The sequence below is a fragment of the Podarcis raffonei genome, chromosome 13 (genome assembly GCF_027172205.1).
Source record: "Podarcis raffonei isolate rPodRaf1 chromosome 13, rPodRaf1.pri, whole genome shotgun sequence".
Taxonomy (NCBI): domain Eukaryota; kingdom Metazoa; phylum Chordata; class Lepidosauria; order Squamata; family Lacertidae; genus Podarcis; species Podarcis raffonei.
This window is the reverse complement of record NC_070614.1, coordinates 823,557-840,633: the sequence shown is the minus strand read 5'-3', so window position 1 is coordinate 840,633 and position 17,077 is coordinate 823,557. Positions and strand designations below refer to the sequence as shown.

General features: G+C 47.5%; 1 protein-coding gene across 10 annotated transcripts in view; it reads left to right on the top strand.

Moving 5' to 3' along the window:
- Window positions 1-10,020: 10,020 nt before the first annotated feature.
- SGSM1 (small G protein signaling modulator 1) overlaps window positions 10,021-17,077 on the top strand; it is an 82,611-nt gene continuing 75,554 nt past the window's right edge. For 6 of the 10 annotated variants that reach the window (XR_008327370.1, XM_053363242.1, XM_053363244.1 and 3 more), the window contains exon 1: window positions 10,042-10,139. The gene's annotated coding sequence lies outside the window, so the exon portion shown is untranslated. Of the gene's footprint in view, window positions 10,140-17,077 lie in introns of all 10 variants that reach the window. The other 4 variants (XM_053363247.1, XM_053363251.1, XM_053363249.1 and 1 more) reach the window with 1 other exon arrangement.

Genomic DNA, 17,077 nt, shown 5'->3' with positions numbered 1-17,077 from the left:
ACTGCCGACATGGGCTGCTGACTGCAGTATTCCATATATGTCCAGGAAATTCCTGAAGTATGGCAACTCTGCCGGAAGCGATACTCCAAGAGACTGATATCTGAGGGACAGCAGCAAAGATGTACTGCTGGCATATGTGGGAAGGCACCTGAGCCTGGAAGTAAGGAACACAGGAGGCATAATGAGGGCCAACCAGGGCAAGTCCACAAGGAGCCCTGGTGGGATGGAGACCAGCTCAGGCCCAGTCCCTACAAGGACTGGTTCTTGTTGTGCTCGGGGGTTCATGCTGTGAGCCCTGTATCCTGTGCTCAGGTTGCATCTATGTGCAAATAACTCAACATCTCCTAAAGACACCACAGTCTTGCCAATCGGAGAATGGCGTGCACACAGCATTATCTTCTGCTCAGCGGTGCTGGTCTCAGAAACTCAGCCAGGGAAGCGTAGTCTCTTTAGTTCCCTATCTGTTCTGTCAGTGTGATGTTCACATCTCCTGTCATCTTTGGCTCTAGGTTGTCAATCAAAGGAGCAAAGGAATTCGCAAGGTGGAGGTGGAGAACTCGGAGCGAGAGACCAGGCCCTCATGAGCACTGAACCAGTCAGGCATGCTATTGTGGGCCACCTGCAGGCTGGGCTACAGCATCTTCTGCCTCCAGGCATATTGGCCTCAGGTCCCGTCCCCCCCCCCCAAGATCAGGTTAGCGAAAGGTCAACACTGGAAATTTAAAATCATGGCAAAGAGGATCAGGCTGAATGGCAGTGCTGAGTAAGTGGCACAAGCTGCAGAGAGGTATAGACAAATAGTCTGATCCATTCAGAGCTTCTCCTGCAGAAGCCCACTGGCAATGCTTGGAAACAGGAAGATAAGACTACCAGTGGCTACTACCAGCCATGGTGGGTAGGCTCCTGAATGCCAGTTGCTGGGAATCACAAGTGCAGAGAATGTTGTTGCACTGAGGTGCAGCTTCCCAGTGGGCCTCTGGGGACAAGCACAGTTGAACTCTGGAACTCACTCCCACAGGAGGCAGTGATCGCCCCCAGCTTGTTGTTGTTTAGTCGTTTAGTCGTGTCCGACCCTTCGTGACCCCCTGGACCAGAGCACGCCAGGCCCTCCTGTTTTCCACTGCCCCCCGCAGTTTGGTCAAACTCATGCTGGTAGCTTCGAGAACACTCTCCAACCATCTCGTCCTCTGTCGTCCCCTTCTCCTTGTGCCCTCCATCTTTCCCAGCATCAGGGTCTTTTCCACCAGCTTGGATGGCTTAAAAAGAGGATTAGAGAGAAGAGGGCTATTGGTGACTACTAGCCACAATGGCTATGCTCTGCCTCCACAGCTGGAGACAGCAGGTACTTCTGAATGCCAGTTGCTGGAAGCCACAGGAGGAGAGAGTTGCACTTGTGCTTGTATCCTGCTTGTGGGTCTCCCAGAGGCATCTGGTTGGCCACCAGGAGAACAAGATGTGGGACTAGATGGGCCATTGGCCTGATCCAGCAGGCACTTCATATTTTATTATGTTCTTAAAAGAACTTGCAGAACGTCTTCAGGCTGCAGAATTTGGATAGTATTTTTGAAGCCTAGACCAGGAGTTGGCCCTTCAGATGTTGGTGGAACCCCAACACCTGCAATCTCAAACTCTTGGTGGCTTGGGCAGATGGAAGTTTGGGTTCAACAAGATCTGTTGGGCCACAGGTCCTGCCCCAGCCAAATCAGCATTCTTTTCCCAACAGGCGCCAGAGAGATGCCTCTTAGGAGCCCTTGAGCAGGCCATCCAGGCAGTGTGTCTTCTCCAGTTCCTTAATTTCCAGCATCTGGTCTCTGGAGGTAGACCTGCCTCTCAACATGGAGACCTCATAGCTCAACATTTGTTCTAAGAACATAAGCAAATGCTTTGCCAGATCAGACAAAATGTTTGTCTAGGTCTGCCTTCACACAGCACCTATCACATTTTCAGGGCATTTCCCGAACTGTTTATTTGTTTGTTTGTTTGTTTTTCATACCCCACCCATCTGGCTGGGTTTACCCAGCCACTATGGGTGGCTTCCAACAAAATATTAAAATACAATAATTCATCAATTAAAAACTTCCCTGAACAGGGCTGCCTTCAGATGTCTTCTAAAAGTCAGATAGTTGTTTATTTCTTTGACATCTGGTGGGAGGGCATTCCACAGGGCGGGTGCCACATCCGAGAAGGCCCTCTGCCTGGTTCCCTGTAACTTCACTTCTCGCATTGAGGGAACCACCAGAAGACCCTCGGCGCTGGACCTCAGTGCCCAGGTTGAACAATGGGGGTGGAGACACTCCTTTAGGTATACAGGGCTGAGGCCATTTAGGGCTTTGCAGGTCTGTATTATAATCTGAGTTTTCATTCCACATAAAAGTCTCTTCCAAAGACATAGTGAAATGTAAGTTTAGTGCTTGCTTCTGTGTTATTTCCTTCCAGGAAAAAATCCATTTGCAAACAACACATTTGCTAAGATTGCACTATATTCCACAACATTTCTAGCAGTGGCTTTTATGTCATGTGAAAGCTCAAATAAAGCACAGAAATTAACAGTTAGGGAAACATTGTGAACATGGAATAAACTGTCCTATGAATGCAGTCAGCAGGCTGTTGCAAAAGATAGTGACACCTACCTGCTTCTCTTGCCTGCTCCCCCCGGCTTCTGAAACACAGAGGTAAATAAATTAATTTAAGATCCATTTATCTAGAAATGATCTAGTGAATCAGAGTTATTAAAAAAAATTCCATCAATTTGGAGCAGGATCCATTGGGAAATCAATAGGCAGTCAATGATTAAATTGCCTTCTGTGATATTCAAATTCTAAATTTGCATATGCACACATGCAATCTGAGCATATTTGCCCAGGGGCCTGCACCCTAGTTCTTTTTGTCACATAGCAACACCCCTGGTCACTGGACATGGAGGTTTTACATCGCTGTCAAACAGTTGTCATGGGCCACCCAAGCAGGGGTCACGTCCTAAGACAGTATGTGCTCAGGCCCAAGGTTGCCTCCCAGGCTGGTCCCTTGCAAGTCAGGAATCCCTGCATCACCTCCATTTGAACGGAAATTATTTGGAAACTGCTGGAGAGTTGCAATTTGGAAGGGTGAAGCTGTCCCCATCTCTTCCCATTGGCATTTCCATGTCAAGAATTTCAACATGCCACTAAATTCTCCTTTTTTCAGTATAGTGCCGACCCTTCAAGAGGGCGAGCGTGTGTGTTTCAGTGTTGCGCCTTCACCTGGTGAGCATTGGGTGGCAGTGGCAGACCATGGCAAAGTGGGGCTTTGTGGAAAATGTCAGTGAGACTGCAAAGGATTCTCCATTTTGCACGCCATTCAAGTTGAGGTAGAATTTTAAACTCCCTTAGCTTTCCTCTTTAAACAAAAGTGTTTGGATCCTAGAATCTCGGGAGTGTGTCTAGTTGTGCTGAGATGTGTATATTCAGAGCCACTTTCATCTTAGAACTTTATATGTCTCTGTGATGAGCCCTGGATTTCTATGCCGACTAAACAGCCTGAGCTCTAGTGAGCGTCAGATATGAAATGAATGCAGCTTTTGCCAGTCTGGTACTCTCTGGATGTCTTGGCCTGCAGGTCCCATTGATAGAGCCTGAATTAAGAAGCCCTTGGTTGGGATTTAAACCTTGGAGACAGCTATGTCTATCCATCTAGGCCAGTCATGCCTCTTTGTAGTGGCAGTGGCTCTCCAGAGTCTCAGACAGAGACCTTTCCCAGGTCTGCCCTCTGGCCTCTTCAATGGGAAATGTCAAGGACTGAACCTGGGACCTTCTGCCCTTGTTAGGAGACTGTGAAGGAGAAGGAACCAAAAGGCTGAAGGTGACTCATGTAAAGCTTTGGAAGAAGTTGACCCCCGGGAGGGGGCGAAGTCGTGGCCATGGTCAGGAGGACCCTTGCCTGGGCTGCTCCTCTGCCTTTAAGACCAGCTCAATATGCAGGCAAAGCTTTTCACTGCAGGCAGATGAGCACTAGAAGCCCCCAGATGATGTGTGTAGATCAAGCTACTGGTGAGAGGCATAGGAGCAGGGTTTAGCATGAAAGCTGGCCACCTCAGAAGCAGCATTTGGCGCTCCTCTCAGCTTCTTCTTCCCTGGAAAAGAGGCGTGGGACACGGAGAGAAACGACACGGAGCATGTTATTGAGCTGCCAGCCCAGGAAGGTGGTGAGGCCCAGCTCCCTTTTGGGCTCCTGCCCACAGTTCAGAAGTTGCTCTGTGAAGCTGACCTTGATGGGAAGTGACAGGCCGGGCTGAGCTGATGTTCATCTGCCTGCAAGGGGTGCAGGAAGATTGACAGGAGTGGAGATTTCAGTGGGGGGTGGGGAGAAACATCCAAAGCCTTGGTGGGCAAAGGGCAAGGAAGCCTTTACCTCCTTCATCCTGGGGCCTCTCCTGTACCTGGTGCTTTTCCAGCTACATGAGGAAGCGCAGGCAGGGCTCCCTCTAGGAGGAGGGCAGCTGAGAGTCAGGAGCCCCCCCCCCCCGAGAGGGCAGGATGGCCCTTCCCCAAAAAGGACTAAAAAATGAGCTCTAACTACCAGTGAGAGAGGAGGAGTCTTCCCATACTAGGACTGCTTATTGCATATTCATTACATATCCAAGCATGTGTTTCTTTATTCATTACATTTATATATTGGGGTGTTAGGGTAGAACATCTTCTGGTAGGGGAAACATCATGCTCCTTCTGGGGTAGTTTGTCCACCTTTGGTCCTCCCCGCCTGCCCTTCGGCTCTCACCTGTGGCTCCTAGAAGCTGTTAGCATGCCACAGCAGCCACAATCTTGGGAACAGCTTTGACTGGCCAGCTAAACCAGGGGAGGAGAACCGATGGGTCTCAAATCCTTGGGAAGTTAGGGACTTCCCTGCATGCAAAGACAGGCTCTGGCAGACGGATCTGATGAGAGAGACCAAAAGCAGGTCCAACAGTCAGGAAGGTAGTTTCTGCCTTTGTTGTGGAGGGAAGTGAGGGGCAGATGGGGCTTGTCCACCTGGAAAGGGAGCCCATCTAGGAGAAGAAAAAGTCTGATCCTAAACCTCCTTTGCCTTGTGGGATATCTTCAGGAGCAGAAAGGACTAAGGAGGCAACCTTCCACAAATCCAGAGTGGAGTCCATAATTTTTCCCAATCATCCATTTGTATGTTGTGTCCTATATCTTGTGCCCATTTAATTGTTACAGATTTGACCTCTTCATCTTTAGTCTCCCATTCTAATAATAAATTACACATTTTCTTTAAGAGCTTATTATTATCATCTACAATTTCTCTTTGAAATCTAGATATGATATATCCAAATCCTTTCTTACTATCTTCTTTAAAAACCTCATTTAATTGACGATGCTGTAGCCAATCATGAATGTGTTCTCTTATCTCATCATAATCCTTAAGTTTTAATTTCCCTTCTCTTTCTATCTGCAAATCTCTATATGTCGGCCATTTCCCTTCCATATTTATCTTTTTAATTGAAATTGCTTCTGTTGGGGCGACCCACCACAGAGTTTTTTGTTCTAATAAATCTTTATATTTCCCCCATACTTTTATCAACGATTTCCTGATTATATGATTAAGAAAAGCTTTATGTACTTTTGCTTTATTATACCATAAGTACACATGCCAACCAAATCTATTATCATGTCCTTCCAGATCCAGTAAATCAGTATTTTCTAATTTAATCCAATCCCGGATCCAAGTAGCACAGCTCACTTCATAATAAAGTTTGAAATCTGGAAGGGAGAAACCTCCTCTATCTTTAGTATCTGTTAATATTTTATGTTTTATCCTTGGTTTCTTCCCTTTCCAGATAAATTTAGAAATATCTTTTTGCCATTTCTGAAGCAGACTGTGTTGCTTATTACCAGTATTGTCTGGAATAAAAACAACATTTTTGGCAATGTGTTCATTTTAATTGCTGCAATTATTCCTAATAATGATAAATTCATTCTGCCCCATATTTCTAGATTCCTTTTTAACTCATTCCAACATTTTCATAATTGATATCATAATATCATAATTGATATTTCTGGTTGTTAGCCAAATTCCTAAATATTAAACCTTTTTATGGGTTTCTATTTCTATGGTTTGAGATAATTCCTTTTTATCTGCTTCTGTTAGATTTTTAACTAATAACTTGGTCTTACTTTTGTTTAATGTAAATCCTGCTACTTGCCCAAACTCTTGAATTCTTTCTAACACTGTCAGAAGAGTGTTTTTGGGATCTTCAACTGTAATTACCAGATCGTCTGCATAGGCTTTCAATTTATATGACTTTTCCCCTACTTTAATTCCTTTAATGTTTTCATCTGCCCTTATGTTTCTCGCCAGGACTTCCAGGACTAAAATAAATAATAAAAGTGATAGCAGACACCCTTGTATTGTTCCTTTTTGTATTTTACATTCTTCTGTTACCACCTGATTGACAATTAATTTCGCTTTTTGATCTGAATACAGTGGTACCTCGGGTTAAGTACTTAATTCGTTCCGGAGGTCCGTACTTAACCTGAAACTGTTCTTAACCTGAAGCACCACTTTAGCTAATGGGGCCTCCTGCTGCTGCCGTGCCGCCGGAGCACAATTTCTGTTCTCATCCTGAAGCAAAGTTCTTAACCTGAAGCACTATTTCTGGGTTAGCAGAGTCTGTAACCTGAAGCGTATGTAACCTGAGGTACCATTGTATATAGCTTGGATTCCTTTTCTAAAATTTTCTCTGAAATTCATTTCTTCAAGTACTTTTTTTCATAAACTCCCAAGAGACATTGTCAAATGCTTTTTCAGTGTCACAGGTATCACACTTCTGCAGGTATGCACACAAAAGCTCATACCAATAACAAACTTAGTTGGTCTCTAACGTGTTACTGGAAGGATTTTTAAAATTTTGTTATAAACATCAATGCTGCTTGTTTTTCATTTCTCATTTCCAGGTATTCTATAATATCTGTAATATTTCTTATATTATCCTTAATTTGTCTACCTGGAAGAAATCCTGCCTGATCATGGTGTATGTACTCTTCCAATACTGTTTTCATTCTATTGGCCATTATGTTAGCAAACAATTTATAATCATTATTTAATAATGAAATCGGTCTATAATTTTTTATGGAAGCCACATCAGTATCTTGTTTTGGAATTAATGTTATATATGCCTTCAGAAGTGACACCAAAGAAGGATGTTCTTCTCATTATAGGGGATTGGAATGCTAAAGTAGGGAATCAAGAGATAAAAGGAACAACTGGCAAATTTGGCCTTGGAGATCAAAACGAAGCAGGGCAAAGGCTAATAGAGTTCTGTCAAAAGAACAAGCTGGTCATCACAAACACTCTTTTCCAACAACACAAGAGACGATTCTACACATGGACATCACCAGATGGGCAGCATCGAAATCAGATTGATTATATTCTCTGCAGCCAAAGATGGAGAAGCTCTATACAGTCAGCAAAAACAAGACCTGGAGCTGACTGTGGCTCAGATCATCAGCTTCTTATAGCAAAATTCCAGCTTAAACTGAAGAAAGTAGGAAAAACTACTGGGCCGGTAAGATACGATCTAAACCAAATCTCTTATGAATACACAGTGGAAGTGAGGAACAGGTTTAAGGATTTAGATTTGGTGGACAGAGTGCCTGAAGAACTATGGGTGGAGGCTCGTAACATTATACAGGAGGCAGCAACTAAAACCATCCCAATGAAAAGGAAATGCAAGAAAGCAAAGTGGCTGTCCAATGAGGCCTTACAAATAGCGGAGGAGAGAAGGCAAGCAAAATGCGAGGGAGATAGTGAAAGATACAGGAAATTTAATGCAGATTTCCAAAGAATAGCAAGGAGAGACAAGAAGACCTTCTTAAACGAGCAATGCAAAGAAATAGAGGAAAACAACAGAATGGGAAGAACCAGAGATCTGTTCAAGAAAATCGGAAATATGAAAGGAACATTTCGTACAAAGATTTCCATAATAAAGGACAAAAGTGGAAAGGACCTAACAGAAGCAGAAGACATCAAGAAGAGGTGGCAAGAACACACAGAGGAATTATACCAGAAAGATATGGATGTCTCGCACACCCCAGGTAGTGGGGTTGCTGACCTTGAGCCAGACATCCTGGAGAGTGAAGTCAAATGGGCCTTAGAAAGCACTGCAAATAACAAGGTCAGTGGAAGTGATGGTATTCCAGCTGAACTATTTAAAATTTTAAAAGATGATGCTGTTAAGGTGCTACACTCAATATGCCAGCAAGTTTGGAAAACTCAGCAGTGGCCAGAGGATTGGAGAAGATCAGTCTACATCCCAATCCCAAAGAAGGGCAGTGTCAAAGAATGCTCCAACTACCGCACAATTGCACTCATTTCACATGCTAGCAAGGTTATGCTTAAAATTCTACAAGGAAGGCTCAAGCAGTATGTGAACCGAGAACTCCCAGAAGTGCAAGCTGGATTTCGAAGAGGCAGAGGAGCCAGAGACCAAATTGCAAACATGCGCTGGATTATGGAGAAAGCTAGAGAGCTCCAGAAAGACATCTACTTCTGCTTCATTGACTATGCAAAAGCCTTTGACTGCGTCAACCACAGCAAACTATGGCAAGTTCTTAAAGAAATGGGAGTGCCTCATCTGTCTCCTGAGAAATCTCTATGTGGGACAAGAAGCTACAGTTAGAACTGGATATGGAACAACTGATTGGTTCAAAATTGGGAAAGGAGTACGATAAGGCTGTATATTGTATCCCTATTTAACTTATATGCAGAATTCATCATGCGAAAGGCTGGGCTGGATGAATCCAAAGCCGGAATTAAGATTGCCGGAAGAAATATCAACAACCTCAGATATGCAGATGACACAACCTTGATGGCAGAAAGTGAGGAGGAATTAAAGAACCTTTTATTGAGGGTGAAAGAGGAGAGCGCAAAATATGGTCTGAAGCTCAACATCAAAAAAACCAAGATCATGGCCACTGGTCCCATCACCTCCTGGCAAATAGAAGGGGAAGAAATGGAGGCAGTAAGAGATTTTACTTTCTTGGGCTCCATGATCATTGCAGATGGTGACAGCAGTCACAAAATTAAAAGACGCCTGTTTCTTGGGAGAAAAGCAACGACAAACCTAGACAGCATCTTAAAAAGCAGAGACATCACCTTGCCAACAAAGGTCCGTATAGTAAAAGCTATGGTTTTCCCAGTAGTGATGTATGGAAGTGAAAGCTGGACCATAAAGAAGGCTGATCGCCGAAGAATTGATGCTTTTGAATTATGGTGCTGGAGGAGACTCTTGAGAGTCCCATGGACTGCAAGAAGATCAAACCTCTCCATTCTGAAGGAAATCAGCCCTGAGTGCTCACTGGAAGGACAGATCCTGAAGCTGAGGCTCCAGTACTTTGGCCACCTCATGAGAAGAGAAGACTCTCTGGAAAAGACCCTGATGTTGGGAAAGATGGAGGGCACAAGGAGAAGGGGACGACAGAGGACGAGATGGTTGGACAGTGTTCTCGAAGCTACCAGCATGAGTCTGATCAAACTGCGGGAGGCAGTGGAAGACAGGAGGGCATGGCGTGCTTTGGTCTATTGGGTCAGGAAGAGTCGGACACGACTAAACGACTAAACAACAACAACAACAATGCCTCTTTCCAAGTCGCTGGGACTTTCCCTAATATTAAATTTTCATTCATTATATCCTGTAGGTAAATGTTTAGCAATTGATTATTGAATTTCATATCATTTCGCGTTTCCTGGCTGGGGTGGAGGCGCCAGCGAAGCCCCTCCCCTTCGCGGTGCCAAGCGGCTAGTCCGCTGGAAGGCGGCCGGCGGAGGCAGTAGGCGGAGGCGGCTGGGGAGCTGGGAGGGGCGCCGCGTCGGGCTCGCCCAGCCCCGCGCAGCGCAGCCACCCGCCCTCGGCGGCTAGCGGCTCCCTGCGCTCGGGCAGAAGGAGGAAGCGCACGATGGCGGCGGCGGCGGCGACGACCTCCTCCTCCTCCTGCTCCTCGTCTCCGGCCGGGGGCCGGCGGGGGGCGGGCGCGGCGGGGGGCGGCAGCCGGGGGGCGGCGGGGGGCTCGGCGGCCGCCCTCCGCGCCTTGACGCCCTCGTCGCTGCTGCTGCTGCCCGCCGAGGCCGAGACGCGGCAGCGCCTCCTGCGCAGCGCCAAGAAAGAGGTGGGTGCGCGCTGCTGGGGCAGCGGGGGGGGGGCGGGCTCGTTCGGTAACTTTGCCTTTGCGCGCTGGGGGAGTGTTGGGGCTTTCGGGGGTGCGACTTAAGAGTCTCCTGCCTTTGGCTCCATGCGCTTGACTCATCCTATTCAAGGCGGGGGGCGGGGGAGAGTAAAGCACCGTTTCCCATGTCCCACCTTTTTGGGGGCTTTAGACTGAGCGAGGAGATTTCCTCCCTCCTCTCAGGAAGAAGAGACCTGACCAGCTGCAAATGGACATGGGGGGGTTGTTACCCCAAACAGCAGATCAGTTTGTTTAAAAAAGGAAAGCGAGGCAATGCAGGAAGGGATGCAAAACTCTCCAGATTTGGGGGGGGCGCATGTCACTCCTTCCCCATTTTGTCCTGCATGTGCGGGGTTACCCTGTCATAGTGGTCCTTGCAGTCTTCACGTGCTCAGAGACCTTGCTCCTGTCTCCCATGCTCCCCTTATTTGGGGCAGGCCATGGCAGCAAGGTCACCATGGAGGTGCACAGATGAGAGGTGGCGTGGAGAGGTGACCAGTTGTTGGGCATCGCAGGTGGTGCTGGGGCCCGTGGGGGGGCTTCCCTCAGGTATCTGGCTGGCCACTGAGAGAGTCGGGTGCTGGACATCTCTTCCTGATCCAACAGGACTTAAGTTTAAGACGACACTAGTCCCTGGGGCAAGATGAGATAGTAGAGGTAAAGGGAGTCTCTGAGGACACACAGAGTGGCTTTCCCCCATCTGGGGACAACCCTTCCTCTCTAGTCTGGAACATGTCCTGGGGAAGATGGGCATTGCTTGCCCTCTGGACAGCTTATTTATTATCTTTGTTGCCTTCAGCGTTATTGGAACACGAAGAATTTCTCAAGGTCTCTGGCAGCATGACATCTGGACCTGTCTGCCTAGCTGATGAACATTCCTAAGGGTTCAAGACCCTTTCATCCTCCCCCTCATCCCTCCCCCAAGGATCAGAACTGAGATGGCTCTGATTTTGATTCCCCCCCCTCCAATCTTTCCCATGTGGTGCTAAAAGAGTTGCTGCTTATGTAAGTCTAGTTCTGGATTGTGCAGAGCCCACAGCCTGGGAGGTGTGTGTGGCTGGTACTGGGCTACCCCTTTGCAGCTCCCTCTCACTGCACATTCACTTGTGCTGCTCTTGGGAGTGGAGCTGCAGGCTGGCTGGCGTGACCCCATGGGGAAGTTTGGCTCCGTTGCGCCCATTAATTGAATTCTGGCATCATCTGTTGCTGCGTCCTGACAGACCCATCAAGGGCAAGATGAACAAGAAGAGGTCACTGCATTCGTTTGCCAAGGCCTGATGCTTCTCCACTCAAAGCCTCTCCTCTTTTGTCACGGACTGGAGCAAAGCCCTTGCTGGGGGCTAGAGAGACCAGGGGCTCCCGCTGCCTCTCATCGGAATCCAGAGAGCCCACTGGTCCATCTAGCTCAGGACGGTCCATGCCAGGGATGGGGAACCTCTGCATGAGGTCTCCCTGGCCAACCCTCTTTGCAGGCTGTGCCCCTCACCAGCCCGGCACCATCCTTTGGCCCGATTGGGATGTGTCCCCTTTAACTGGGAGCCTGGATGGAGAAGTGCATGTAGGGAAACCTCCGTGCAGATCCACACGAGGCAGATTTTAAAAAGTGACTTCCCCCAAAGAATTCTGGGACCTGTAGTTTGTTAAGACTACTGGGAATTGTAGCTCTGGTGGGGAGACACAGCACTTTCCAGGATACTTTGCAAGGAAGTCATGTGCTTTAAATATATACTGTGGATTTGCCCTTAGATTTTGGCATGGCTGGGATGAAACCTCCTGTGCAAAGGTGAGGCCCACGTCAACTACTGGGCCCATTTTTCTTTCTGGCCTCTGCTCAACATGGTGGTCTCCCATGGGGCAGGGTGGTCTTTGGGACTGCTCCACCCTTTCCAGCTGACACAAGGAGCAGCTGCTCTCCAGGCTCTGAGGCAGGGATTGAACCTGGGACCTTTTGCTTGTGAGGCAGGCACTCTGTCCCTGAGCCACAATGCTGCCTGCTCCTCCTACAGCCTCCCTTCCAGCCATGTACCCAGCCATAGGTGCTGTGCGCCTCTTCTTGTGAGCCTGGGAGAGCTGGAGTCTGTATAGGGCTTTTAATCAGCAAGCTACTGTGATGATGGTTATGTAAGTGCCAGAGATGAGTTTCATTCAGGCTGCCTCTCAGGGAGGGACCAGGATGTGAAAGGCAAACTGGGCTGGGATGTGAACTGTGGCACATGGGGAACGTGTCACAAACCTTGGGTGGTGATGTTCTCCAGGCCGGACTGCCTTGTATCTCCTGTGTTGGGGTGCAGGTTGTGCAAGAAATAAGAAATATGAGCACGTGTCCTCATTGGCCTGGGAGTTTTATTTCTGTTTGCAGTTGTGAGCTGGCAATTCCTCTGTTAGTCAAATAAATTGTGCTTCTCTGCTTGCATGTAATTTGCAATTGAGAGAGAGAGGGAGCAAGCATGCCTGCCCACTTTATGATCTCTGGGATGAAGGAGTTGGGTGGCCCGAAAACACGTTCCTCCTCCTTCTCTGAGCTCCTCTCAAGGAATCTGGGGGGGGGGGCTAATATGAAAGTGTCCCCACTGTAAATGTAAAACACTAGCAAGCCACTTTAAACTATCATAGCCTTGCCCCCAAAGAATCCTGGGAACTGTAGTTTGTTGTTTGGTGCTGAGAGGCCCTAACAGAACTATTTGTCTCACAAAACTTCAATTCTCAGTGTGGTTTAATGGTCAGTCCCTCTTCTCAGGGAACTGTAGCTCTGTGAGGGGGATAGGGGGTCTCCCAACAATGCTCACCACCCTTAACACTACAATTCCCAGGATTCTTTGGGGAAAGCCATGGCTGCTTAAAGTGGTGCGATACCACTTTACATCTAGAGTGCAGATGGGGCCCATCGTCTTGTGAGATAGTTTTATAGTGACGAGTGCTGGGGAAATGATGCTTTGCCAAAAAGCATCACGTTCACATTCACACGCGCGCGCGCACACACACACACACACACATGAATTGTGTCCCAAAGGTGAAACACACTGAAAAAACACAGCCATGGTTTGCGTGAAGAGGGGTGCGAAGCAAGCAAAAAATTATGTCAGCATCTTTTTCTCTTTCTGGCTGACTCTAAAGGAATAGCAAGGGAACCAGTTCATGCAGTCCCAATTTATGTATTGATGGTGAGAAAGCAGAATGAAGTTCTTCTGGTTGCCTTGGCAACCCCACCAATATTGGAGGGGTGGTGGTAACTTAACACCCGGGGGGGGGGGCGCAGTGGCAGCGAGGGTAGCATCCTGCTGACCCAGAAAGCATCCTCCTCAGCTGTGTGCCTTCCCTTTGATTTTTAAATGGGGCTCCCAGGGCACAAGGTGGAGGTCGTCTCCAGCACCTTTTAATTGCCTGCTCTGCCGGCAATGAGCTTAAGATGTTTTTATTCCTTAGTGCTGAACACTCTTAAAGTCTATTCTTGGATAGCTTTTTCTGCAGAGTTATTGATTGTGTGGCGTCGGTGGTTGTTCTCAGAATGGCCTGCAGTCAGTGAGAGCCGTTTCCTCATGGACATCCAATGAACTGAACATTGGAGGATTCAGGACAGAAAGGCCTTCCTTGTGCAGTGCATAGTGGAACTCGCTCCCACCAGAGGCAGTGATGGCCCCCAACTAGGAGGGCCTTAAAAGAGGATCGGCCACATGGGCTGTCCTCTGCCTCCACAGTCTGAATGCCAGTTGCTGGAAGCCTTGTGCTCAGATCCCACAGGCCCCTGGCTGCCCATGGTGAGAACAGGAGGCTGGACGGCATGGATCCCACAGCCAAGCACTTCCTATGTTCTGCCTCCACTGGTGGAGCCAGGATACCTCTGAAGACCACTTACTGGGAATTGCAATTGGGGAGAGTCTAATGGTGGGCTTCCCATGGGGGCCTCTGGGTGGCTGGACTACAGGGCCCCCCATTTGGCTTGATCCCACACCCAGTCTTCTTACCCTCTCCCTCTCCTGTTAAAGAAGCATGCATACCCCTGAATGCCCCTTGCAGGGAATTGCACGTGGGAGAGCGCTGGTGTGCCCTGGCCTTGCTTGTGGGCCTCTGGGTGGCTGCTGTGAGAACAGGATGCTGGACTATGTGGGCCATTGACTCTTCTGAGGTTCTCTGCCACCTCCTCACTTAATTTTTGTAAAAGCAGAGCCCCCTCCCGCAACCTGGTGCCTCCGCATGGGACTGGGTTACGACTCCTACCTTCCCACCACCCAGCGACACAAGTTGGGGCGTTCCAAGCCATTTCCTCTGTTGGATGGTCAACAGAACACAGAACTGTTGGTGAAGTTGATGCGAATCTACATCTCTTCTGATTAGGAGAATTGCAGTATCTTATTCTGTAAATAGGTTAGAAATTGTTTGACCAACTAAAAACTTCCATTGGAAGGCAGGTTGAGAAAACACACTTATATACAATATGAGTTGCTCTTTTTTTAAAAAAATGTAGAGGGCAAACATGTCTGTGAGAAGGGAGCCAATGTGGTGCAAGGTTAGAGTGTGGGACTGGCGCCTGGGATTCATAGCCCGGCTTGGACATGAAGCGCACTGGGCCTGTCACTGCTTTTCTCAGCCTTACCTGCCTCGCAGGGTTGTTGTGAAGACAAAAGAGGGAGAAAGTTGCGTATGCCACTTTGAGCTTCTTAAAGAAGGCTGTGAGGCGTGGAGGCTGCTCCCTGCAAGGCCCTTTCCACCTGGCCTAGGGGGCAGGGCCAGACTCCCCCAGCCCTACTGTGCTAAGTATGCATTCTGTAGTTGACCTCCTTTGTAATGCTTTATTTTGAAATCTTTAAGATAATATTTTAGTTTTCTGTTATGTTGCTTTGACTGTATACTCTATATTTGACTTTCTTCAGATTGCTTTAATTATGTTTTATTGATTTAATATGTTGTAAACTGCTTTGAGATTTTTCTTAAAAATATAAAGCGGTATAGAAATTAATAAAATAAACGAATAAAATAAATATTCAGTTAAATAAATAAACAAAAATAAGTAAAAATATGTGAGAGTTGGGAGAATGTATCTTTTAAGATGATGGTATCTATACCTGATACAAGATACATGAACCATCCTTTAAGAGCCGGAGTTATTTTATTTTTGCTCATATGTGGGTTTGGGACCAAACTAGCCATGGGCGCAATTAACAATTGTGTGTTTCATTTTATTTTAAAGTCAGTTGCTGGTGCCCCCCCCCCTGAAATACCTGGGAGGGGGGAGCTTTCTGCTGTGAGTTGGCTGAGGATCCGGGGCCATTTCCTTTCTCTTTGAAGGTCATAGCCTCTGCTTTCTCCTGCTCAAGGTGCTTTTTGTGCCCCCTCCCCCAAGAGCTCCCTTCCTCTGCCTCTGCTGCTTTGAAAATGTTCCAGGGAAAGATCCATGCCCCCCCCCCACCTCTTTGGAGCTGACTCTCCTGCTCCTCTCCCAGCTTTGCCAGCTCATCCTCCAGCATTGATTGCTTCAGTTTGTTTCCGTGGCAACAGCTGCTGCCATGATTTTAAAATCTTCAGTGGCTTTGGGGAGTGAAGCAGTTAGAAGGGGATGGAATTTGGAAATGTGCGTCAGCTCAGCATCACCTTTCTTTCTTTCTCTTTGTAGCATCATATGATCTGAAAGGGCTTCCTGGGGGCACATTTTACAGCTCCCCACTGATTATGGCAGAAACAGATGGCACCCCTGTTGTTGTGCACACTACGTTTTCCAAGGGTGCAAAAGCATAGGAACATGGGGGGAGGGCTGCCTTATCTGCTCTTGGTCCATGTATCTCAGTATTGTCTACACTGACTGGCAGCAGCTCTCCAGGGTTTCAAACAGGGTGACGCTGCCAGGGATTGAACCAGGGACCTTTTGAATGCCAAGCAGGTATTCTGCCACTTTAAAGAAGAGCAGACCTGGAACCAGCTAGGCATTCCTGCATTGCAGGGGGTTGGACTAGATGACCTGTGGGGGTCCCTTTCAACTCCACAATTCTATGATTCTGTTCAACTATTTGTATACGGGTCTGCAGAAAAGCATTTTGGCAGGAGGAGGGTTACCAGCAATAAAGGCAGAAAGAAGAGTTTTTGCACCTGGTTGGTATGAAGAAACCTTACATGGCTGTAGGAACTTGTATGCTTTAGCGGGGAAATGGATTTAGCTTTCAAGATGCACATTACCTTCCAGGTCTCTGCTTGCCTTCCCCCACCTCCATCTCAACAGAAACAGTGCAATTCTCCAGTTCTTTCCTTGTTGGGAAATGTAGCTCTGCAGAAGGCTCCCTTGTGGCATTTCCTTTGGTTCTGGGAAGTGTGGAGCCCAAACTGAATTCTGCATATGGTGAAGGTGGGAAAGGCTGCACCTGGCTCTACAGGTGTGTTGCAACCCTGGTGCTTAGGAGCGGTACCTGGGTGCAATGTGTGTGTGATCCGAGAAACATTTTGATCCCTACCTTCTTAAGATTGAAGGCTAACCCCAGGCACCTAAAGTCATTGTCCCACTTTGCACCCTCAGGTATCTGTTGAAAATCAGTTCTTGCCATGATTGTTTTTTGTCTCCCTAAATGAAACTTTGTGTGTGTGCAGGGGGTGGAGAGAGAACAGTTGTGCTTCTTCCATCCGTATCAGACTTCTCAGCTATGTTATCATCTGTATAACCCAAAGCAAACAGTCATTGAACGCACAGGAATAATGCAAGCAGTGTGTTTTTCTTCTTCATTATTAGGATGTTGCTTTATCTGCAGGATAGTTTTTTCCACTTGTCCCTGCGGGATATTGGAATTACAGGCTGGTGACAGCAGGTGGACAAATTGGAGGGGGGTACAGGGTGGGAGGGAGTTGTGTTTTGTTAAGACGATAGTCAATGTGCAATCCAAAAGGCTCTCCTTGTTTACACC